Source organism: Canis lupus, chromosome 3 (genome assembly GCF_011100685.1).
Source record: "Canis lupus familiaris isolate Mischka breed German Shepherd chromosome 3, alternate assembly UU_Cfam_GSD_1.0, whole genome shotgun sequence".
Classification (NCBI taxonomy): Eukaryota; Metazoa; Chordata; class Mammalia; order Carnivora; family Canidae; genus Canis; species Canis lupus.
Window position 1 is genome coordinate 37,690,460 of NC_049224.1, and position 25,925 is coordinate 37,716,384.

General features: G+C 39.3%; 1 protein-coding gene and 1 non-coding gene across 3 annotated transcripts in view; both read left to right on the forward strand.

Moving 5' to 3' along the window:
* OTUD7A (OTU deubiquitinase 7A) overlaps positions 1–25,925 on the forward strand; it is a 386,951-nt gene that overhangs the window by 158,991 nt on the left and 202,035 nt on the right. The gene's annotated exons all lie outside the window — the stretch shown is intronic.
* LOC119871410 lies at positions 2,883–2,989 on the forward strand. Its single transcript, XR_005357504.1, has one exon. It is a non-coding gene; the product is annotated as a U6 spliceosomal RNA (small nuclear RNA).

A 25,925-nucleotide genomic window follows, 5' to 3' on the forward strand; every position in this document is an offset into this window, starting at 1 on the left:
ATTTTAATTTCATTTTTGTGGTAACAAATGATGAGACTGAGCAAATTTTCATTGATTCTTGGCTATTCAGGTGTCTGCTTATGAAATGTTCAGGTATTGGATTAACTATTTCTTATTAAATTCTTTCTTGATGCGGCAGGGCTCAGTGAACTTTTCTTTTTTGGTTTGCCTTTCACCCTATTAATGACATTTCCTAGTGAAAAGCTCTGCCAGGCCTGGGGGCACAAGGTGAAGTCTGTAGTATTCTCAGTTCAAACTTCTCTTCCCCTGCCTCAAATTTAGCAGGCAGGAGCCCCCAGTCTGGGGTTAGAGGGGCAGAAGGAGAAGGTTACCTTAAATGAAGGTTAGAGATGGAGGTGTAATTAACACAGTAGACAGAATACACTCCACTTAGAATGCAGACTGTGTTTGTAAGTCAGGGAGTATGCCAGATTCCCACCCAGGGGAAAGAACAACTCTTCTGAATTCCCTCAGCTAAAGTCCCTCCTTAAAATAGGAGGTCAGAAGGAGAGAAAAATAAGTTGCATTTTGATTACATTCCCCATGTCATGGACATTCAGTTTCCCCAAGTCTTTACCTGGGCAGCTAACTCGCTACTTAGTGCTACTTGTCAGACCTTTGTTGGGTGCTCCAGATGGGCCTCCAGGGCAGGACCCCACCATGTGACCTGCTTCATAGCTGTACTTCCTTACTACACTTTTGTGCTCAGAAGGTCTTTGCCCAGGAAATGGAGAGAGAAACACAATATACATCTGCTGAAGGAGGAAAGAAAAGTCCCCTTTGGAGCTACTGTCCTGGTCCATGGCTCCCCAGACACTCACAGTTTACGCACGGAGAAAGCTTCAAAGAATGCAGCTGATGCACCCCAATCTGAGATGGCACAAACAAAAGTGCGTTATTCCCACTTATCTCAAATATGTATTGTTCTCATATGTCCTTTGAACACCTGTGCAAACCGTGGAATCAATTCTCAGAATTAAACTTAGTGGAGTTTTGCAACTTTACTAGGAAGAAAAAGACCTTGCTCTAGGAAGTGTTAGGGAGGTATAAGCTTTCCCATTCTTGAGTTTGTATTTCCCTATTTTTCAAGGCTTTGTAGGTATTACAGATATCATTGTGCAATTTAGATTTTATTCCCCCTGGAGAACCAGGTGACTTCAAAGTGATTTATAGCCAGTGAGGTTGGCAGAATTATGGAGATTAGTAAGGCAAGAGAGAGGGAGGAAAAAAGAAGGAAAACAATTTGAGCAGGGGATTTAGGATGAGGCAATGTACTGTAAAGAACAGGGAAGAAAGTGAGACGCTCAGACATAGTGGCATGTCATTTTAACCAGAGGCAATGTACTGCTTGTTGGATAGAGTCAGCTCCAGGAGACTGGCTGAAGCAGGGGGTGAGACAAACTATGACATCACCCTGGTCTATACCCTAAAGGAGTAACTGAGAGCCTATGACCCACTTCACATCCCCTTCAAGTCAAAGGCCCGCTGAAAAATCATCATTTTTCACCTATCACACCTTTGCATGATGTACTTGTCCCACTACTCTTTGGAAAATCAAGCTTTCATCACCTCATGAACTAGCCAGTTAACAGCATGAGCCTCATTTCATCACTGCTCATTCTCATTCTGTCTTGGTCACCTCAGCACTTCCACTCTGTGTGTGACCTCATCTAAACTACAAACAGAATAGGTAAAATGCTCAGTATCCCCAAACTCTGATTTGAACCTAGCATAATCCCCCACCACTGCTTCCCAAGCTGGGTGGTCTCACCCTGTGTACCAGGCAAGACTTTGTCCCACTGAGCTTCACTCTCTAAGAGGGGCACTGACTTTATTTGCACACTCTGGAAGTCTGGGGAGTTGGATCAATATTCTAAAGAACACCTTATCTTTCTCCCCACTTTTTCTGCACTGCCTGACACAGCACTGCTATAAAACACTAATTAGTATGCATCATGGAACCCATGACTTGGGCACTTGGGACCACGGGGACCCTGTTTATTCCATGCAGCACTCTTGAAAAGCAAATGCCATAACTGGGGGGAAAAAAGTTTCTGTGTCAACAAATTGGCTCAAGTTCAAATTTAAATGCTTTAAGCAGCTAGGGCTGGCTTTCTCTGCCCCTACTAGGTGTGTCCTGGTGCCAGTAGTGCTGAGAGGTTAGTGTGAGCCTTTTTCCCTGTCTCTGTGAAAGTCTCATGGCTCTCTGGTTAGCAGTTACTGAGGAAAACCCAGTGTACAGCCACTATGACCTTGATCCCCTGTTGGTGTCTCTGCAGTCTTTTCTGAGTCACATCTTCAAACCTCCCCTGTCTGCGGGGTCTGGGGTATTGCTGTTGAATCATTTTGTGTTCCATTTACATACTGGCCACAGGAGCAGAAATAAAAGCTTTTCTTTATATAACCTCTTTGGGGCTTTTGCCCATGTTCTAATTGGATTGTTTGTATTTTAGAGTTGAATGATGAGTTTCTTTATATATTCTAGATAGTTGTTTGTCAGCATGTGGTTGGCAAACCTTTTCTCCCAGCCTGTCATTTCACCTTCTTAACAGGGTCCTTCACAGATCCAAGGGCTTTAATTTTGATAAAGTCCAATTTATTGATTTTTGCTTTTGATTTGTCACCAAGCCCTACATCCTGAAGATTTTCTCCAATATTTTCATTCTAATGATTTTGTAGGTGTGTGTTTTATGTATAAAACTATAATCCATATTTAGTTAATTTTTGTATAAAATATGAGGTTGAGGCTTTTGTTTTGTTTGGTTTTGTTTTGGGCTTTTTTTTACCAATTGATATGCAACCAGCAGGTGAAATCCATTTGCCTAAGACTGTCCTTCCTCCATTGAATAACTTTTCCAGCTTTATCAAAAATCAGTTGGCCAGTACTCACTTTGGTAGCACGGGTACAAAAATAGGAATGATACAGAGAAAATTACTATAGGCCATGAGCAAGAATGACATGTAAATTCATGAAATTCTCCATATTTTTTAAATGCCACTGAATTACAGACTTAAAAGCAATTATAGTGGCAAATTTTATGTCACATATATATTTCCACAATTTTTAAAACTAATGTAATATTACAACAATCATTTTCAATGAGTAATTAATTGTATGGTGCATGAATTATATCTCAATAAAGCTGTTTAAAAATACAGCCAAAGCAAAAAAATTAAAAAAGAAAAATCAATAAAACACCTGTGTAGGTGTACCTGTGTAGGTTTATTTCTGGGTTTCCTATTCTGTATTGTTGATCTATCTAGCCTTATAATAGACTGTAGCTGTGTAATAAGTGTTATAGATAGTGTTTAATCCCATTTTATTTTTATTTTTCAAAATGCTTGGATCTTCTAGTTTCTTTGTTTATCCATATCAATTATATAATACAGTGTCTATATCTGCAAAAATATTGCTGGGGTTTTGATAGAAATTACATTAAAACCTATACATCATTTTACGGAGACATCTCTACAATGTTGAGTCTTCCAGTCCTTGAGCACAGTATGTCTCTCTGTTTATTTGGATCTTCTTTTACTTTTCTCATCAGTTTTTACAGTTTAAGCATATAAATCCTATACACATTTTGTTAGACTTATACCTAAGTATTTCATCTGTTTACTGAGTGATTGTAAATGGTATTGTATTTTTAATTTCCGTGTCCATGGGTTAATTTCTAGCATATAGGAATAACAGTTTATTTTTGTATATTGATTTTTTATCATGTGACCTTGCTGAACTCCTGTATGCTAGGAATCTTTTGTAGCCTCTTTGGGGAATTTTCTATGTAGACTGTGATGTCATCTGCAAATAGGAACAGTTTATTTCTTCCTTCCAATCTGTATGTCGTTTAGTTCCTTTTCTTGTCTTATTGCTCTGGCTAGGGCTTCCAGTACTATGCTGAATAAAGTGGTGAAGGCAAACATTTTGCCTTGACTCTAATCATAGTTAGAAGACATTTGGCCCCTTGCCATTAACTATGTTAGCTATAGTGTTCTTGCATAATTCTGTATTGAATTGAAGAAATTCCCCTTGATTCCTAATGTTCTGAAAGTTTTGGCCATGAATGATATTGTGTGATTTTTCTTTAGCCTGTTAATATGGTTGATTAGACTGATACATTTTTGAATATTGAACCCTTGCATCCCTAGAATAAATCTGACTTCGTTTTGTATGTATATAATTTCTTTTTTTATTTGTTTTTATTGACATTCTATTTACCAACATATAGTATAATACCCAGTGCTCATCCCATCAAACATATATACGTTTTTTATACCATGACCAAATAGAGTTTATATTATTTATTATACTTATTTATATGTTATTTATGACATATAAGTAATATTTGTATTTATATTTATTAAGAATATTATTTACTTTTTATGTATTGTATTTCTTAGATTTTAGTATTAAGGTAATACTGGCCTCATTAATGTAATTGAAAAGTTACTTTTCTGTTTTTTGGAAAAGCTTGTATGGAATGGCATTCTTTTTAAACTTGTGGTTGTATTTTTCAAAATTCTTCAGAAACAGTGTGAGCCTGGGTATTTCTCTTTAGGAAAATTTGAAATTGTAAATTAAATTTCTTTAATAATTAGGGAGATATTCAAATGATCTATTTCATATTGAGTGAGTCATAGTAGTTTGTGCTTTTGAAGGGATTGGTCCATTTCATCTAAGTGACCCAAGTTTACATGTATACAGTTGTTTGTAATATTCCCTTATTATGCTTTTGGTGTCTGAGCATCTGTAGCAATATCCTGTTTTATTCTTGTTATAGGTAATTTGTGTCTTTGTCAATTTTGCTGCAGTTTTATCAATTTTATTGATGTTTTCAAAGAACTAGCTTTTTGTTTTATTAATTTTTATCTACTGTTTTGCTATTTTCAATTTTATTGATTTCTACTCTTTATTATCTTCTTCCATTTGCTGGCTATGTGTTTGCGTTGCTGGTATCATAAAGTGGGAGCTTAGATTATTGACTGGAGGCTTTTACTGTTTTCTAATGTAAACATTCAGTGCTATAAATTTACCTTTTGGCAGTACTTTAGCTATGTTTTACAAATTTTGTTATGTTGCATTTTTATTTTCTTTCAATTCAGAATGTTTTTTTTATTTCTCTTGAGACTTCCTCTTTAACTCATGGATTCTTTAGAAGTCCATTGTTCAGTTTCCAACTATTTGAAGGCTTTTTAATTTTTTTCTATTATTGACTTCCAATTTTGATTCCACTGTGGTTATAGAACACACAGTATGAGTTCAAGTCTGTTTTTTTTTAAATAATTTCTCCAGGTATTGCATTGTGTATATGTAACTTAGCGTAGTATACTGGTGTTGATATTTTACCAATTTAAATAAGGTATAGATACTTTACCTCCTTTTAAGTCCCTTTACCCTCTCCTATTAATAATTATTTTAAATATTTCCTCTATTTATACTTTGACAATCACATCAAAGTTATAATTTTTGCTTCAAACATTGAATATCATTTAGAAAAGAAGGATGTCCTAAGTTTGGGAGGTTTCTTTTCCATTTTAAGAAATTCCTTAGCCATTCATTTAGAATGAACCTACTAGTGACAAATTCTCTTAGATTTTATTCATCTGAGTATGTCCTAATTACTCCTTCATTCCTGCTGGATATAGAACTCTGGGTTGACAGTTCTCTTCTTTCAGCACTTGACAAATGTTATACCACTTCCTTCTAGTCTTTATGGTTTCTAAGAAACCCATTGTCATTTGAGTTGTTTCTTCACTATAAGTAAGATGTCATTTGTCTTCCTCTACTTTCAAGATTTTTTCCAGGAGTTTGATTATTTTGTGTTTGGTGTAGATTTTTTTTTTTATTTATGGTATTTCAGGTTTGTTCAGCCTCTTGAATATGTAGGTTTGTTTTTTGCCAAATTTGGGAAATTTTAAGACATTATTTCTCCCAAATACTTTTTCAACCCCAGATCCTTTCTCCTCTCCTTCTAAAACTTTGATGAAACAAATTTTATGTCTTTTGTTGTATATACAGGTGCCTGAGCCTTGGTTAATTTTTTTCTATTTTCTCTGTTCAGATTGGGTAATTTCTATTGTTCTATCTTTAAGTTCAATGATTCTTTCTCTGTCCTATTAATTTTGCTACTGAACCTATCCAATAAGTTTTTCATTTAGGTTATTTTATTTTCTCAGTCCTAAATTTCCATTGGTTCTTCTTTATATCTTCTGTTTCTTTACTGAGACATTCTACTTTCTCATTTGTTTCAAGCATACTTGTAATTGTTGGTTGAAGCATTTGTATGATATTTGCTTTAAAACTTCTGTCAGAGAATCCCACCATCTGTGTCACATAGATGTTGGCATCTATTGATTGTCTTTTCTCATTCAAGTTGAGATTTTCCTGGTTCTTTGTGTAATGAGTAATTTTCAATTATGCCTTGCATATTATGTTATGAGATTCTGAATCCTATTTAAAGTTTCTGTTTTATGGAATGAGAGGAAATCAGAGAGGGAGACAAACCATGAGAGACTCTTAACTATGGGAAAGAAACTGAGGGTTGCTGAGGAGGATAGGGTAACTGGATGATGGGCATTAAGGAGGACACTTGAAATGATGAGCACTGGGTATCATATGCAACTGATGAATTACTTACTGAACTCTACATCTGAAATAAAGATGTTCTATATGTTGGATATATGAATTTAAAATTAAATAAATAGACAAATCTAAAAGCTTTTTAAAATTAAAAAATAAAATAAAATTTGTTTTGGCAGTCCTCTTTGGACAACAGACTGGTAAAGGAAGGATTGTGCCACCCCATTATTTCCAGGTAGGAATGGAAGACAAATTTCCCCATTCCACCTCCATGGACACCCTAGGGAAGCAAAGAGGAACACCTTGTAACTGCTGGGCTGGGGTGGAAGTCCAGGCTTCCCACTAGGCTTCAGCTGTTACTCCCCTGGCTGTGAGGAGGAAATCCCTCACCCACTTAGTCCCTACAGACACTACTTAGGTGGAGAGGAGAAGAGTGCTTGTTACTTTTGGATGGGGATGGGATTCCAGCCTCCCCATGTAGCTACTGCTGACAATGTACAAAGAGAGAGTCTTCTTACCACCAAACAAGGATGAAAGTCCTGCCTCCCCTTTCAACTTTCTCTGATACCACCCATGTTGGGGAGATAGAGGTGTCTCATTTCAGTCCAACAAGGATGGAAGTCTAGGCTCCCCATTCAGGGGTAGGGTGGAATCACAGTTTTTTCCTTGGTATTTGGCTAGTGTAATGAGGGCATTGTCTAAAATTTTTCCATCCTGTTAGGCTGCCTCTTTTTCTGTCCTTTGGCCAGAGACAGCAGGCTGCTTTTGAGAGTGTCCATTGGCATAGCCAAGTCACTGGCTTGTCCAACACCCAGACCAAGATATATTAAGCATAAAGGAAACCCAGAGACCTCACCACTGTCTTGTTTTCCAGGTCCCAGGGCCCCTAGCCAGTCTGCCTTTTACTCTCCACCTTTCAGTATTTCTAGGCTTATTTGTTTATTGCTTTTCTCTGTTTCTTTATGATAATGTATAAAGCCCAGAGTTTTAAACTGTTCTTAGTGATCAGAATAGGTGAAAGTTTGTCTATCCCATCTTTTCCTGGAACTGGAATCTCACTTTTTAAATTATTTTATTTCATCCTTCCAGTGTGGCTGTGTTCAAGGACATCCACATCACTGTAATCAACACTCCGTTGTTCTGATGCTGAAGACTTCGCTTGCTAGCCAGTACTCTGCATCAAGCATGATGGTCAAGTGTCCTAATTTGAGCCCTGTTTCCCCATGTTGATTAGATCAAAGAAGTGAACAAAGGATTTTACAGGAATAACTACACATTCTTCATTTTTGTATTTCTATTATTTCGTGTTTACAAGGCCACAGCCAGGACAGGCCACTATTACCAAGACAGGGGTGGCTGGCTCTGCAGCCCAAGAAATAAACCCAGTGATTTTCTGTAGTGTTACCTCCCAGAACAGGTGAGTGTCTTGGGGCCCTAAATCACAAACTGGAAAGGGTCCTTCTTTCTTTCTTATTGCCCAGATGTTGGTCTTGTCTTCTGATTTTTTCCTCCAGTTTCCCCCTGCCTGAGGACTTGCTTTTACTTTGTCATACTGCCATGCATTGCTGGAGGCCAGTCCAAAGGCACCATAGACAATGGAGGGGGGACAGACCTGCCTTCTGATGTAGTGGGAATCTGGTTCTCTTAGAACTGGATCTCACTTTTCAGGCATGTATATTCCCATGACAGTGCAGCTTAATAAAATTCAAGGCTTGGCACCTCATTTGCAGGTACCAGTTTTTCATATGTACCTGGGACACATATTCAGTTGTGGATTTAGGTTTGTGATCATTCAGCTGGTTTGGTTGTAGCCTTACTAGAGGGAAAAAAAAAAAGAAGCTTTTCTGTGATGAATTGCAAAAGGATTTAATTTTTTAAAAATATTTTATTTATTTATTAGAGATGGGGAGAGAGAGAGAGAGAAGCAGGCTCCAAGCAGGGAGCCTGCCGTGGGACTCCACCCAGGTCTCCAGGATCACACCCTGGGCTGAAGGCAGTGCTAAACTGCTAAGTGACTGGGGCTGCCCAGCAAAAAGATTTAAATGCCTTAATGCCTTTTTGTTGGTTTTAATGTCTGTGTTTTTCTGATCACAAAAATGATGTATGACTATATAAGGGAAAATTCAGAAAACACATAAAAAAGCAAAGATGATATATCAATAATCCTGTCACTCAAAAGCTTATGACTGATAACATTTTATTCCTTGCCTTTATTATAAATAAATGTGTATTTATGTATCAGTCCATACTCTCTTTTAGCCTCTATCTCCCTTTTCCCCCCTCTCTCCCTTTCTATCTCTTCTCCTCTGTGTGTCTCTCTTCTCCTCTCTAGCCTCCCTCTTTCTCCCTGTCTCTCATTTCCCTTCACTCTCTCTCTCTTCTGAATGTCTTTCTGCAAAACCCCCTTATACTGCTGCATTAGACTTAGATTCAGACAGACCTTCTTCCATAATCACAAAAGAGGATCAAAGTATAATTTAACATCCCACTGCTGCTTTTACTTCTTCATCTTCTTTTTTTTTTTTAAAGATTTTATTTATTTATTCATGATAGTCACACAGAGAGAGACAGAGAGGCAGAGACACAGGCAGAGTGAGAAGCAGGCTCCATGCAGGGAGCCCGACGTGGGATTCGATCCCGGGTCTCCAGGATCGCGCCCCGGGCCAAAGGCAGGCGCCAAACCGCTGTGCCACCCAGGGATCCCTACTTCTTCATCTTCTTGACAACACTCTTTACCTAGTTCTTTGGCCCAGAAAGAGCACAGGATGCCTGTATCTCCCAGTGCCCCTCCCCTAACTTTCTCTCTGCCAGAGTCACTAGAAGTAATGGGCTTTCTACTCCCACTTCTTGAAGTCTTGAGGCTTTCCTGCCCCTGGCAGATACGAAGTTCTTTAATACCTGAAAAAGGCCTTAGAAAGCTCTACTATTGGAATTCAGACACTTACTTGATTGGTTTCTCTGTCTCCAGTAAGCCTGGATTTCAAGACTATATTCTTACTAAGGGGTTAAGAAAATCCAGCATACTGAGACTCAGAGCTGGTGGGTGACTTCTTTGATTCTGAGTGTAAGTCAGCCTTAAAGGAGAAAGCTGCAAAGGAAACATGATTTAAGGAAGAAAGGTGTAAACCTTCAAAATAACATGCTCATTACAGTATCCTGTGGCTATAGCAAAATTGATCCCAGCACTCCCCTAATGGATAATGTTCAGACTTTTGCCATCACAAAAAATGCTGGTGGCAGAGCCTATTGTATATAGTTTTTTTCTGTACTGGAACTCTTCATTTCTGTAGGATACAATCTTAAAAGTATGATTCAAAGGACATGTGCATTTTGATGCTTTAGTATATGCTGGCACTATCTTTTTCAATTTACACTTCCACCAGTAATGTGTGAAGTGCACATCTTCATCACCACTGGGTGTTAGAGATTCTTTTTAAGTTTTACAAATTTCACCAGGAAAAAAAAAAAGTACTTTGCTTTGCTTTGCATTTCCTTCATTTCTTGTGATATGCAGTAGGTGTTGCATCCCCTCTTTAACAACTATTCTCCATCCCTCTTTTACAAGAATGGCTTTGGCCAACTGTCCTCTGACTATTATTCTCTATCACCTGTGTAAGGTTTTTATACATTAGGAAGTCTAATTTTTTTCAACTAATAATTTTTCCCAATCTCTACTGTGTATATATTTCATTTCTATTTTGCTGTAGGAATGCCTACCAAAACAAGTATGAGAAGTATGAATTCTTAATAAAAAGACTTAAAAATATACATAATAAGAAATATACCATGCTCATGGATAGGGAAGCTAAATTTGAAGACCTCAATCCTTTTGAAATTAATATACAAATATAATATACAGCTTTGATCAGTACTAGATTTTTGTTTTTACTGAGCCCAAATTCACAAATATCAGCAAGAAATGTTTGAAGAATAGCAAGAGGGACTTAGGTCATATACTAATAGTATCACATATCTAAACCAGACAAAAGGGTATAGCATTGGCACCACAATGAAAAAAAATAAAATAAAAATAAAAATCACTGAAGGAGAGTAGCAATTGTACAAGCATATTATTTTTTTAATAATAAATTTATTTTTTATTGGTGTTCAATTTGCCAACATACAGAATAACACCCAGTGCTCATCCCATCAAGTGCCCACCTCACTGCCCACCACCCAGTCACCCCCACGCCCCCACCCTCCTCCCCTTCCACCATCTCTAGTTCGTTTCCCAGAGTTAGGAGTCTTCCATGTTCTGTCTCCCTTTCTGATATTTCCCACTCATTTTTTTCTCTTTTCCCCTTATTCCCTTTCACTATTATTTATATTCCCCAAATGAATGAGACCATATAATGTTTGTCCTTCTCTGATTGACTTATTTCACTCAGCATAATACTCTCCAATATGACCCCATCCTCGTCGAAGCAAATGGTGGGCATTTGTTGTTTCTAATGGCTGAGTAATATTCCATTGTATACATAAACCACATCTTCTTTATCCATTCATCTTTTGATGGACACCGAGGCTCCTTCCACAGTTTGGCTATTGTGGACATTGCTGTTATAAACATCGGGGTGCAGGTTGTACAAGCATATTAGATGTATATATAACTCAGCAGGAAAAGATGTCATATTTAATAAATATTGTCTTAATCAATGATATTAAAAGAAAATAGAATTGGATGCCAACAATATGCCATGTAGATGAGTAAATTCCAGATGGATTTTAAATCTAAATGTAGGGTTAAAAGTCCAATTATACAAATACTAGAGAAAGTTTAGAAGACTGCCCAAGGAGTCCTTCTTAAGTCATGCAGGAATCCCAAAATGATAAAGAAATCAATTGGCAGATTTGGCTGTATAATAATATGTTAACGTATTTTCTTTTGGTTTTTATATATGCATTTTTTACATTTTTAAGATCATACCATATATGTGGTTTTCTCTTGATTTTTTTTACTCATTAAGTATTTCCCCATGGCATTTAAAATTTCAGAAATGTAATTCAGTGTCTCTATATGTTCTAGTTTATGAATATGCTGTCATTTATTTAGAACTTATAATTTTTAAACAAAAGTCACAATTCTTTAAAATAATATTTCAGAAGTAGAAGGCACATTCCATACTGTCGGATAAAATTTTAACATGGGAGATGCATGGCTTGCTGTGGTACTAAATCAGGATGAGGCAGTTGGGTGCCATATGGAAAACCAGACCTCATGCTCTCACATGGAATCCAGTGGGAAAACAGTATTTAATAAATTTTTATCATCATTTAGTATAAATCAGGAAGAAAATTAGTAGGTCATTTTACCACACCATAAATATAGGTAAATAGAAGATGAAGTAGACTAACCCAAGAACTAGGCTGTGTGGTATAGGTACAGATGTGTGGCAAAATTAGTGTGTAAAATCAACAATATATCCAGGAGATTTTCCTCTGATAGTAACCCCAAGAATTTTCATAAATACTTTTTTCAGTTTTTTTGAGATATAATTGATATATAACATATTAGTTTCAAGTGTACAACATGATGACTTAATATTTACAGAGAGAAAGAAATCATTACCACAAAGTTACCATCTATCATCTTACATAGTTACACGTTATTTTCTTGTGATGAGAACTTCTAAGATCTACATTTTTATAGCAGTTTTCAAATATACAATACAGTGTATATAAACTGTAGTCATCATGCTGTACATTAGGCTCCCCAGAACTTTTTAATAACTGGAAGTTTATACCCTTTTAGCCCCTTCCCCATTTTTCCCACCTCCCACCCCCCACTTCTGGCATACATTAATCTGCTTGCTCTCTCTTTAATCAGTTCAATTTTTTTTTTTAGATTTCATATAAAAACTTTTTAGGAGTTTTAAGAAAAGGGAAATTTAATTCTGCAAATTATAGTAATATCCATATTACATACCATTCTGGGACAGGTGACTAGAGAAAGGAGGGCATCTGGTAAACAGTAGTAGCTAAAAGTGCTGTTGGCAGCCTAGGGTAGGCTGTACCACACTTTCTTCCTGGATAGTTTTTGTAGGGGAGTCCTAGAGACATCATACATCAGAATTTTTGTGGTGCATTTGATAAAGAGGAAGCATAATGTAATACAAACACAATATAACCATATTTGGATCAGAATATTTGAGTTCAAATATCTAAACTGTCACTTAATCTGTTGTTAATCTTGGAGAAAACACTTCACCTCTGAGTCTTTTTTTTCGCTTATAAAATGGAAGATGTTGGATTTTAGATTATTTCTAAGGCCCGTTCAAGCTGTAACACTGCGCTTGCAAATTCATTGTGACAGTCCTATAATAACAATGGACAAATGTAGCCTGGATGTCAGTTTAATGATAGGTCAAATACTGTAAACAAAGAAAACATTATCTGTCATCATTTAGTTAAGCCTAGAAATGGGTCTTCGGTAGTTTGCTACAAGACTATGCCTTCCTTCCTGTCCAGCCATTTTAAAAAGTGCTACAGGTCAGGAGTTGGCAAGCATACACAGGGAATCAGGTAACTGAGAGCCAAAAAGAGGAGTTGTGGTGTGCCAAATACAACAGAATGAGATTTAGTACTGATGAAATGGCATGGTGAGTTAGATTGAAAGGTAAAAATAAAAAAAGCAAACAAAAGAACCTAGCTGTTTAACTGGAAACAAAAGCTTAACTAGTAACTTCATATGAGTTTCTGAGGGTGCAGAAATTCGAATGGGTCTCAATTAATCAACGCACTGAGTTTCTCTACCCTGTGGGCCAAATCATGTCTGAAGGGTTGTTCTCATTTGTGGGTCACAGCAAAGAAGTCTAAGAAGAAAGTAATTTCCTTCTAGAAATCAGACTCTAGAGCTCTGATAGAAATGGAAAGAATAACCACTGAGGGTGAATTATCCATCACAAAAATCAATTGTATATTTGTGTGGCTGTACTTCTGGGTTCTGGCTTCTTTTCCATTGATCTGCATGTTTAGCCTTCTACTAATGCCACAGTATGTTTACTGTAGCTGTGTGGTAAACCTTTATATTGGGTAGATTTAACTCTCCTTGATTCTTTTTTCTTCAAAATCATTTTAATTATTCTTATTCCACTGCCACTGCCTTTCCATGTAAGTGTATTACATTAATCTTGTCTATATCTACAAAAATTCTTGCTGGATTTTGACAGGAATTTCATTAAATCTGTATATCAATATGAAGAATTTTAGCACCATTAGTATTTTGAATCTTCCAATGCATGGACACATTATATTTCTTCATTTATTTAAATCTTTGATTTCTTTCATCAGTGTTTCATAGTGTTCAGAATATGAATCCTATACAGGTTTACTAAGATTTACAACTAAGTATTCATTTCCTTAATGAAAGATTATAAGTGATACTGTATTTTTAATTTCAGTATCTACATTTTTATTGCTAACATAGAGTTAAACCTATGCATAGGTTTTTGTATGTTGGTCTTGTGTCATATGACCTTGCTGTGCTCAATAATTAGTACTAGGAGTTTTTGTAGGTTCCTTGGGATTTTCTACATAGAACGTCATGTCCTATGGAAATGGCAACATTTTTGTTTTTTTCCTTCCAATCTGTATGTCATTTATGTCCTTCCCTTCCCTTATTGCATTGGCTGGAACATCACATCAAGATTAAATAAGGGTGATGAAAGCAGACATCATTGCCCTGTTCCCAATCTTAGGAGGGAAGCATTGTGACTTTCACCATTAAGCATAACATTAAACAGTAGATTTTTGTAGATGCTCTTTAAGCTGAACTTGTGTTCATGAAGGGGGATTAAATTTTGTCAAGTCTTTTTTATATATCAATGGATACATTAGTCTGTTAATATGGTGCATTATACTGATTGATTTTCAAATATTGAACCAGTCTTGCATCCCTAAAATCAACTTTGCTTAGTCGTGGTATATATTTATTTTTATATATGCCAAATTCTATTGGCTAATATTTATTAAGGATTCTGCATCTCTATTCCTGAGGGATATTGCAGAATGTGCACTTCTCCCAAGATCCTCACATAAGAAAAGGAGGACAAGAAAGCTCTCTGGGGTCTTTTATATAATGGCTCTCACTAATCCCATTCATGAGAGCTCCACCCTTATGACCTAAACACCACCCAAAAGCCCCTCATCCTAACACTATCACGTTGGGGGTTAGAGTTTTAACATGATTTTTGGAGGGGGAACATAAACTTTAAGCTTGTCTTGTTAACCTTGACCACTTGATTAATGTTTCTGTCAAGCTTCTCTACTGTAAAGTTACGATTTATAATTAATAAATATTTTGTGGGAGATACTTTGACACTATGATGTAGATACTCTCTTTTTCATCATTTTTCTTTTTCATCATGCATTTTGAATCAGAGGAGAGTCTTAAAGCCATCCTGTTACACCACTGCATGAAGTCAGATGACCTAGTGATGGTGGCATCAAGAGAACAGACAGGGAAACAGAAGGCCATTCTCTACCAACATCAGAATTTCGTGATTGCTAGGGTCAGGGAGAAGAGAGGAGAGGTGAGAGACATGGAGAAAAAGAGAAAAAGACTGACTCAAAGAACGACACATAAAGGACCCATTGAAATGGAGAGGGAGAAGTTGAGGGAGAATCTAATTTTTAAGTCTTGATCAACATGGTGAACCAGAAGCTTTTACAAAGAAGCTAAGTTATAATGACTTTGAGGTACTCCTGAGATGTTCGAGTGAATATGCCATCAGGGAGTTGTGGATCAAAAGGGTAGAAAAGACAGCAAAACTAGGGAGAGAGACTTGGGGGCCATCTGAACACAAGTGCTTATGAACATTTAATGAGTATGATCAGTAATCTGAAGGAAAGAGCTGAGCCTAGGATAGATCTAGGAGAATAGTTTGTTGGAAAAAAGAATTAGTGAAAACTAAAGTGGTGGGGAGAGGAGGAATAATCAGATCATGAAGGATGATGGTATCAAGTATGAAGAATAGTTTAAGAGAGTAGCTGTGACCAGCTGTGTTAATTAAGAGCTGAAAAGGCTATGACATAGTCACTTTTGAGATAGGATTTCAATCAGGTAGTAAGGAGGGATCCAGATTTGGGTAGAGGATAGGGGAGTGCACAGGATGGAGTAAGTGATAAAGAGACCAATGAACAATTCTTGTGAGGAATTCAGCAGGGAATTGTGTGTGATAATGGTGCAGATGGGAAGATAGCCATAATGTCACCTGCACTAATAGTAGCAGCCAGACAGGGTTCTATGGCAGACAGACAGATCCACAGAGCTCCAAATGACAGTGCTTATCAACCAATATTTTATTGCTGAGAAAGGATATTATATTGCAACAAACACAAAAGGACCTATGTTATAACCAAAGACTGCCTTTCAGCAAGTGGTTTGGACAGGCCAAAGTCTACACAAGCTCCCTGCAGTTGTCCTGCTCCTGTAGGGGTGTACCAGATGTACTTTCTCTGAATCACCAACTTATGCAAGAATGTCTCCAAACTAGACAGCCCAAAAGCAGTCTTAGCTGGGGTTTCTTATACCCTACTGGTCATGTAAGTACTTTATTGTTAAAAGACCAGCCCTAGTGTCAGAGCCGCCTCCCCTTCTGTACCCCACACACCCCACCCCCACATTGAATGAGGTACAAACTATAAGTCTCATTATTATCAATAAATAATACTGACAAACTAGCGCAGCCTACCCTGAAACTCACTTGGTCTCCATGAGTAAAAGACAACAATATTAGTCACCACATTTTATACTTTGACCAGGTGCATCTCTTACTTCAGCAAAGCAGCTCAGGCTAATTCCAGGCCTCTTAGAATTAACCCTCATAGCACACCCTTATATTAATATTATTTCATTAAACTCTTAAAACCAGCCTGTTTAATAGGTACTGTTACTCTTAGAGACTGTGATGCTCAAAAGGGTAAGTTGCCAATGTAACAAATATAGGAAGGAGGAGAAGGGAGTTGAATGTATGGGACAGGAGATCAAGCAAAAAATGCTTTTTCAAGAAGACCCCTTGGTATGTTTATGTTTGAAACCACCTGAAAGAAAAGAATAGAGAGAAAGAGCTTGCAGGAATGGGGAAGTGAAGGAATAATTGCAGAAAGTGGATCTTTTGGGAAATAAGAAAGAATGAGCTCCTGAGACTGCATGCAAAGAAAGAAAGAAGGGGGTTTTGGGGGGAGGTCATTCCTAGGCTCTTTCTAGTCTCTAGCTCAGTGGTTCTCCACTTGGAGAGCTTGTGAAAATCCGGATTGCTGGGCAGCACGCCTGAGATTTTTGATTCAGCAAGTCTGGGTGGAGCCAGAGAACTTGAATTTCTAACAGGTGTTTGGGTAGTGCTGATGCTACAGTCCAGACACTCCACTTGGGGAACCACCGCTCAGTGCAGGATGGGTTGGGTCATCTGAAAGCAGAGGAGGTGGGGTTGATGGGATGGGGGCCTGAAGGAGGGGCTTCTCTGGGATGTTTGCCATGGAGAGCCTAGTCACCCCACCCGTTTGCCTGTCTCTTAACAGAAGCATCAACAAGTCACAATACTAGGGAAACAATGTCAATTAAAGGTACCAAAAGTTGATAAATGCCAGGGTATTAGAGTAAAATGTGTTTCAGCTACTTAGCTCTGTTGTGAAAATTTCCCAATTTAAAAAAACAAAAACAAAAACAAAAAAGAATAATAGACCATTTCCATTATTGATAAGAAAAAAAAATCATCTTGAATTAGAGATGTAATTGTCACAGCATAATTTCAACCATTTTGAAATAGAAAATATCCCCAGTAGAGGAGGGAGAGCTTAGGAAAGAATGCTTGGCTTACTGTCGTGGGAAAAACAGGTGAAGCTTGCTTCTTGAAGAGCAGTAACAGGACTCTGGGAATGGTTATCAGGGAAGGACCTTTCAAGTGGGCAAATACCTTTGGAGCTCCAGAAAACATGGGTAGTAAGGTGAAGTGGCCTTCATAAAGTGAAGAAAAAGCATCATTAGCATCTCTGTGCATTTCAAGAAGTGGCACAATGTTAAAACAGAGGTTTTGATTTTGCTATTCAGATTCTAGGTGGCTTACTGTGGTATGACCTTGTGCAGGTTGCTTGACTCCTCTGGGCATAGGAGAGGCATTTAAAGAGGGCATGCTTGCCCCTGGAGTGTAGATTTGTGGTGAAATGTAAGGATGAAGCATATGGAATGTGGCTAGCACATTGGCGACACTCAAAAAAGTTCTTTTCTGCTTCAAGGTCAAACAGAAAACTTCACTTTCAAGCAGCTGTAGTTCTGATTCTTCTCAAGACCTTGTCTGCGGTTACATCCAGAACCCTAAAACCAGCAGCCTTGGGCCTTTGTGGCCACATGGAGGCACATTCTGGTCCTGCAGGACCCTCCCTGCAATGGCTGACTTCACTGGGGAGGTACCAAGCCCCAGAACAGCCTTGAGATTGCGTTACATTGAGTCAGGTCTCCTTTCAGACTGCTGCGTTGTCAGCCATCCTATCCCCAAATCACAGTCACAGCCTACCTGACCCCTCACCTAAGCAACTCACATCCACCCACCTAAGTGTTGTGCTCTGTCTTGGGTAGAGGACAATGCTATAATGTTGTTCCTGCCCACTGTGGGCCACTGTCCTGCTTTGAGTGGACTTTCTCAGCCCCAGAAGAGGAGAAAGCAACCCTGCCTATTCATACCTAGGCCCTCTCCCCCTGACTTCCAGGCTCACCTGACCCTGATCTGGCCTGGCCCACTGCTCAGTTAGTGCCACTTGGAGTCTAATTTACCTTTAAACCCATAGGTGGAGAATAGTAATAAAGCCAGAGCTCAGCCCATCCATGGGCTGACATGCTATGAACATTGTGTTTTCCCAAATGCATTCAATGCTGTCCCCACAGTCTAATGCAGGATGTCATTAGATATCATTAGGCATAGTGCCTTCTACTAAGGAGGGGAGGGGATTTTGAACTCCCTGAAGAGAAATGCTTGTAGGCTGGGAATCTACTACAAAGAGGGATCTCAACTTTAATTTGCATAGGGCCTAATTAGTGCACTGCTCACTCACCCTCTATCCAGAGAGAAGGTTGGAGGGGGAGAGGGAGATGGTAGGGCTGGCTGACACAAACATCCAGTACTGCCCCCAGACCCAGGCAGAGGGGAAGCAAGCAGGGCCTGAAGGGCTCAGGATGACAGGGTCCAGTATAGTTCTCCCAGCTGGTGGAGAAGAGCTTCCCAGGAAGTGAGCTGGCATCACAGGGGAGGTAGCAGGAGGGACCCAAAGGCCAGGTGCCCATGTCCCATGCAGCCAAGAGGGGAGCTATGCATGAAGACAAAGATGTGTATTCAGTTTTGAGCCATTTTATTCTGAGAACCTCCCTGTAAGGTAGGTCCTATCATTAGCCCCATTTTCAAGTGAGGCACAGAGGAGTCAAGAAACTCTTCTGAGGTCACAGAACTAATGAGCAGAAATGTGGGATTAGAACTGACAGTGTCTGGCTCAGCACCCACCCCAGGCTCTTCCACATCCCACCTTAAGAGCTGTGCCATCTGTCCCCTGCTCAGGCATCCCCTGGTCTCTCCTTCCCCAGTGGAAAGCCAGAGACTCTGTGTGCCTCCCCACCACCACCCCCATGTTTGGAACCTGATGAGCTCTCTGGAGTGCTAGGGAATAAAAGGAGGAGGAGGGGGACATTCAGACATTTTTCTTTTGTGGGTCCTGATCCACTCCTGGACCCAGTCAAGGGGAAGAAATCAAGAACTGAAGGACTCACTTCTAGGTGACAAGGGGCAACAAGTAGGACCCAGAGACCAGCAGATATGACATTTGCCACTGTCCAGGAATTGGTCTCAGAGGGCCAAAGTATACAGTTTCCCAAGGTAGAGCAGCACTGCATATTCTGTGGCTTTCCACCTGCCCAATTCTGGGCAGCTCTGGATGAGTGAGAGGAGTTAAAGGTCTGGTAGGTTGGTACTGCCCAGACACAGGTCACTTTTGTCAGATTCCAGCCTGCTTGAGGCCCTAGGGTCTCCTCTCGCACTGTTTTAACATGCCTTCCTTTAAAGGTCTAATGATGCCCTTGAGAAGAAAGGGGCCCCCACCTGCTCCCTATGCTGCAAGTTTGTTTCATTTTGTTAATTAAGTGTTTGTAGGTTGCCACCTTCAAAAATTAAGAAAATGCCCTGGGGATGACAAAACTGGAAGGGCAGGGACAGAGTATGTGAAATGGCCAGGAGTCATGGCTGGCACTTTGCTGTGTTGTCCTGGGTAGGCTGACTGACCTGTTTTGGGATTTGTAAGATGGGGAGCTGCAGTGACTCAGGAAGGCAGTGCTAGGGAATGGCCAGCAAGTATGCTTTCCTGGCAGCGGCATCAGCGTCACTAGCTTTGACAGCTAGTTAGGTGGGAGAAGAGTGGCTTCAACTGGAATGAGACCCCTTGTAAAGGATGCTGACTGATCTTGTTAGAAGTCTGGAGGTTTTCTTCATTACTGTTTATGGAACATCTTCTGTACACTGGAGATTTTTGTTTAAGGATAAAATTCTGCCACTGCTGGACCGTGGAGTTAGAAAAGCAAGACTTCTGCCTATGACAAGAGTAGAGGTTATTTCAAGGTAATAAAAAGTGAAGTGTTTATTGGGATGCACCCACTGTAAATGCCTTAGAATGTTACAGGAAAGGAAAATTGTTGAGGGCAGCTGGATCAGTGCCAGCTTCATGAGCCTGGTGGATAGGAGTGATTTTAAAGAACTAGGGAAATTTAATTCAGATTCTACAGAAAAGAGTGCTTATGGGTTGTCATGATATCCTCTGCCCTGACAGAACCCACCAGAAAAGCAGTTTGATATACTAGAAGGAGTTCTGGACCTGGAGCAGACCCCCTGGCCTCAGTGAATTGTTCCATGGTCAGCCCCTCTGTGTGCCATACTTCTGGAAGACTCTGGTCACAGCTTGCATGGGACATCCAGTCTAGTGATATTCACTGAATCACATATAAATAGATAAACAGGGTAATTGCAGAATATCCACAGAAAGTAAAGAGGATGAGTGATTGATGGTAAAGGTTGGGGAATGTCCTTTCCAGAGGATGGTCAAGGGCAAGAAGGAACTGCCATGGTAAGCAGTCAGGACAAAGGGGAGGAGTCCACTCTTAAATCCTGGTGTCAACTTGACCCACCATGGGGCCTCTGGATCCATGCATATGTCAAATGTAGATTGTGCTTAGGCAATTCAAAAGCAAGGAGCTAAAATAGTACAGATTGTCCATCTTAGAGCTGAGGAGTGGGGCCAGCTGTGGGGTCAGGATGAAATGGGAGAGCAGTGGCACTCTCTTCCTCTTGGGAAACATAAACACAATCCTAGGAATGACAGTTGCCCAGAGAGGGAGTAAGTGGACATGTGGCCCCATGACCCACCATAGAGACCCTCTCACAGAGTAACAAGACTTTCTGTTCCTCCTTCCCTCCTTTCTTCCCTCTCCTTGCTGTGGTTGCTCTTAAGGGCTACAGCCACCTGGCTCCAAGCCCTCCATGTTGGCCTAGACACCAGACACTCACTCTTTCTATGCAAGGGTATGCTGCCTCCCAGATCACTCATCATATCATGTCCTGTGTTCACCTGGATGGCAGGCACTCCATGGGCCAGCAGCAATAGGGCTGGACCCACTCTTCTCAGCCCCCATGGCTAGCTCTTCTTTGAGCTTTCCTCTTCTGGAGCTGTCTAGTGGGCTCTCCTGGTGGGCACACAGCTCCCACACCTGGATGGCACAACTGACATAGCATGTACAGGTAAAGGATGGGTGGCCAGCCCCTGAGTGAACAGAGCCAGGCAAGGCCACAGGGTGAGAGAGTGGCCTGTGGAGGACATCCTCAAGGCAGTAGAACCTAACCCTAACTTGTGTGTCCCCCAGAGCCCCTTTTCTCAGCTGTATTTGTGAGAATAAATACCTGAGAGGACTTATAACCACCTGTACAGGGTGGGGTAGAGACTAGGCCCTCAACGAACCCTAATTACCTCCCCCATTTCTCTGGAAAATTCTGTAGGATTTAAGTTCCAAGCTAAGTGTCTCTCTCTCTCTCTCTCTCTCTCTCTCTCTCTCTCTCTCTGAAAAGTCCCCCTGGCCCCTGAAGCAGGTGGCACAAAGCACAGTGCCCTCTCCTGGACTTGGGGTCACTCATCAGGGAGCCCGCTGTTTGCCAGGTATTGGTTTTCCTGCTTATCTCCCATTTCAGGTCACAGGGTACATGAGGGCAAACACCAATCAACTTTATTTCTGCCCCACTGCCTGCAGCTCCTGGTGAAATAGGTGCTCATTAAAAGTTTGCTGGTTGAATGATCAGCAAAGATTTCTCGAGGGAAATGGGGTTTGAAGGGACCCTGACTTGTGAAGGGACAGGGGCATTGGGTTAGGTGTGGGGGGAAACCAGATTAAAAAATACAACAAAATCTAGGTGGGCGTTGAACACAAGAGAAGGAGTGGGAAGCCCAGGGTCTGGGTAGTCTGAGAGAAAACACCAGAGAGAGCTCCTGTGCATCGTGAGCTATTCACACACTTACCTGGGTCCATGCTGGATCTCTCGGGCAGCCCCTGGACAGCTGCCAGCATTCGCTACCCAAATGGGCAATTGCTACCCATTTTGTACCTGCTGCTTCTTAGCAGCTAAACCTGGGGTATATCTGGCTTTCATCTTTAGCTCCCTATGTGCCTGTTTTTTATCTTAGAATAATGTCCCCTTACAGTTGTGAGCGCCTTCAAGTCCCTAGAGCATTTCAGAGGTCTGTCCCTGTCAGTCTTCACCGGGAGCCTTGGAACAGTCTGGGCTCCATGGTAATGGATGAAGCAGGGTTGAAATGGCTTCCCAGGGCTGCACACCAGCAGGGGACTTGGCTGGTACCAATCCCAGGTCATCCCACATACTTTTCAGTGGACTCTGCAACAGAGTAGAGATGGGGCAAGGGGAGGATAATCTAGCAGGGACAGCGTCTTTCTGCTTTAATGTGAGAGTTATTCTAGGCTTTTACCTAGAAGCTTCCAAACGTGGTGTGTCCTCGGTTTCCAAGCACATTCCCAGGCCCTCTGTCTGTAGTCGGGGAGCGTCATGAAAGGCACTTCCAGCCTTATTATGATGGTGTCTGCAATCTAGCCACAATTCACCATTTGGAAACCAAGATACAGGACTAAAATGGCTGTTTTAATTTAGAAATTATTGTTCTCCAAGGAGGATAGTTCCCACAAAGCATAGGTATTCCCTTTGTTTTGGCTAATAGCCAGTCCCCTCTCTGCATGGTGTTTCTGATCTGTATTGTTTTCAAATCACTGGAAATTTTCTTGCATTTCCCTCTAGAGGAACTTGCATTTTGAAAAGCACTTTAGCCTACCACACCTTTACATAATTTATTATAGACATATTTTGCATTTATGGTATCATAGCACTAAAAGAAAATCTTCCCTTTATTTACAGAAGTTATCTTTGACTTTTCCTAAAATCAGATTTCCAGAAAATTTAGCTAGGACATGCTATAAGTTTGATTCCATTAGAAAACTGGAAACAAAACTGTATACCAGCAGTCCTGAGGCCTCCATGCTTTTTTGTGCTTTCCTGAGTGACAAACTAATTAATGATCAGTATGTGAATTAAAAGTCATTTCCTAGAAAGAAAATTTCTCTTAAAACTCTCAGGAGGGATCCCTGGGTGGCGCAGCGGTTTGGCGCCTGCCTTTGGCCCAGGGCGCGATCCTGGAGACCCAGGATCGAATCCCACATCAGGCTCCCGGTGCATGGAGCCTGCTTCTCCCTCTGCCTGTGTCTCTGCCTCTCTCTCTCTCTCTCTGTGACTATCATAAATAAAAAAAATAAATAAATAAAATAAAATAAAATAAAATAAAATAAAAAATAAAATAAAACTCTCAGGAAGATAAGAAATAAAACCATCCCTTATATGGCTATCCCATCACACTTGGCTATTGTGAATAATTCTACTGTGAACATGGATATACAAATATCTATTCAAGTCCTACTTTCCATTCTTGTGGGCATATGCCCAGAAGTGGAGTTGCTAGATCATGAGATAATTCAATGTTTAATTTTTTGAGGAACCACTATATTGTTTTCCTTAGAGGCCACTTTACCTTCCCCTCAGCAATACCCAGAGTTCCAATCCTTGTATAGGCCCACCAACATTTTTAATTTTAAAAAAATTTTATAATAGCCATTCTAATGTGTGTGAAGGTGTATCTCATTGTGGTTTTGGTTTGCATTTCTCCAGTGATTAGTGATGTGGAACATTTTTCCATGTGCTTATTAGCCATTTGTATATCTTCTTTGGAGAAATAGGTATTCATGTCCTTTGCTTATTTCTTAACTGGGCTGTTTGGGTTTTATGCTGAGTTGTAGGAGTTCTTTATATATTCTGGATATTAATCCCTTATCAAATATATGATTTGCAAATATGTCCTCCTATTCTGTATGTTGTCTTTTTCTGTTAATGGTATCTTTTGATGCACCAAAGTTTTTAACTTTGATGAAGTCCAATTATTTTGTCACTTCTGCTTTGGTGTCATCCCCTAGAAAACATTACCAAATCCAACATCATGAAGTTTTTCTCCTAATTTTCTTCTAAGAGTTTTATAGTATTAGCCCTTACTTGTAGGTCTTTGGTCCATTTCCAGTTAATTTTTATTTATTTTTCTTTTTTTCCAATTAATTTTTATATATGGTTCTAGGTAAGGACCCAACTTCATTCTTTTCCATATGGATATCCAGTTTTCCCAACATCATTTGTTGAAAAGATTGTCCTTTCCTCCATTGAATAGTCTTGGCACTCTTGTGAAAATCATTTGATTGTAGATTTGAGGCTTTGTTTCTCGACTCTCCATTCTATTACATATAGAAACTTCATATGTCTGTCTTTACGTGCATACCACAGTGTTTTGATTCCTGTAGCTTTGTAGTAAGTTTTGAAATCAGGAATTATTACATCTCCAACTTCTCTCTTCTTTATCAAGATTACTTTGACTGTTGATTCTCATTCTTTTGCATTTAGTCTCTTTCCATTAATACTTAAGAATTCAGAAAATACATTATCTGTGAAACCATTTTTGAAAGAGCCACTTAGACAGAACATGAGAGACTCCTAACTCTGGGAAACAAACTAGGGGTGGTGGAAGGGGAGGTGGGTTGGGGGTGGGAATGACTGGGTGACGGGCACTGAGGGGGGCACTTGATGGGATGAGCACTGGGTGTTATTCTATATGTTGGCAAATTGAACACCGATAAAAAATAAATTTATAAAAAAAAAGATTCAAGTATTGTGAATTCATAGATGTTTCTACAGGTATACAGATATTCTTTCTAAATAGATAAGTCTAGTGTTCCTTTTGAGGATGCTATTGGTGTGAATAGTTCTTTTCCTAAAAAACAAACAAACAAACAAACAAACATGATCTATTATTATTTTTAAATGTAGATAGGTATAAAAGTAAATTTCTCTCATTTGGAACATATTGTGGTTCATATCTTCCACAAAATTAAATTGTTTATGCTATTATAATTCATGAAGTGAATATATATCTTCCTATTAAGAAAACAGTTTGTCAGATGTCATAAAACATTTTTTAACAGTAAAGGTCACATTTTATTGCAAAAAAAAAAAAGAAAGAAAGAGCCACTTAAAAACTCTGTAGTAAAATAAAAAGTTAATTAAATAAAGTAGAAATGAGAGATATGTAAATTATCTGTGATTAACAAATAGTGAAACACAATTTTGTTGTTGTAGTTATTAACAGTGTAGCTGTGAAGCTTAAGGCGATTGTTAGGAAATGATCCCTAAGAAACCAGAAGCATGAAGAGTATTTTAAATGATTTAGACAAAATGCAACAGATAGCAAAGAAAGGGAAAGGAATTACATTGAACTAATGGTCTTATCCAGTTTGGAAATTAGAGGTTAACCTGCTCATCAATTCTCAGGATAAAAAAAAATGTGAATAACAATTTTAAGTGTGTGACAAATTTAAGACAAGCACTGGAAGGAAAGATAAGGTATATAACTTCTAAAAAAAATTACAAAATAAATAAGATCAATCAAGTCGACTGAAGACAATAAAGAAAATAACACCATAAAATTTGAGAAGTAGAAAGCACTAAAATAGATGACAGGAAAGATCCACATATACCAGTCCATCTCCTTACCCTATTCTTAACACTACTCAAAAAATAAAAATGGAATGGGTTAAATTCCCCAGTTAAAGGATGGATACTCTGAAATTGAGTAAAGATTAAATTTTACCTATAACGTATCAGTTAAGATACAGCTGGAAAATTAAAAAATCAGCCTAAAGAGAGAAAAAATATAAAGGCATAAGCAAAAC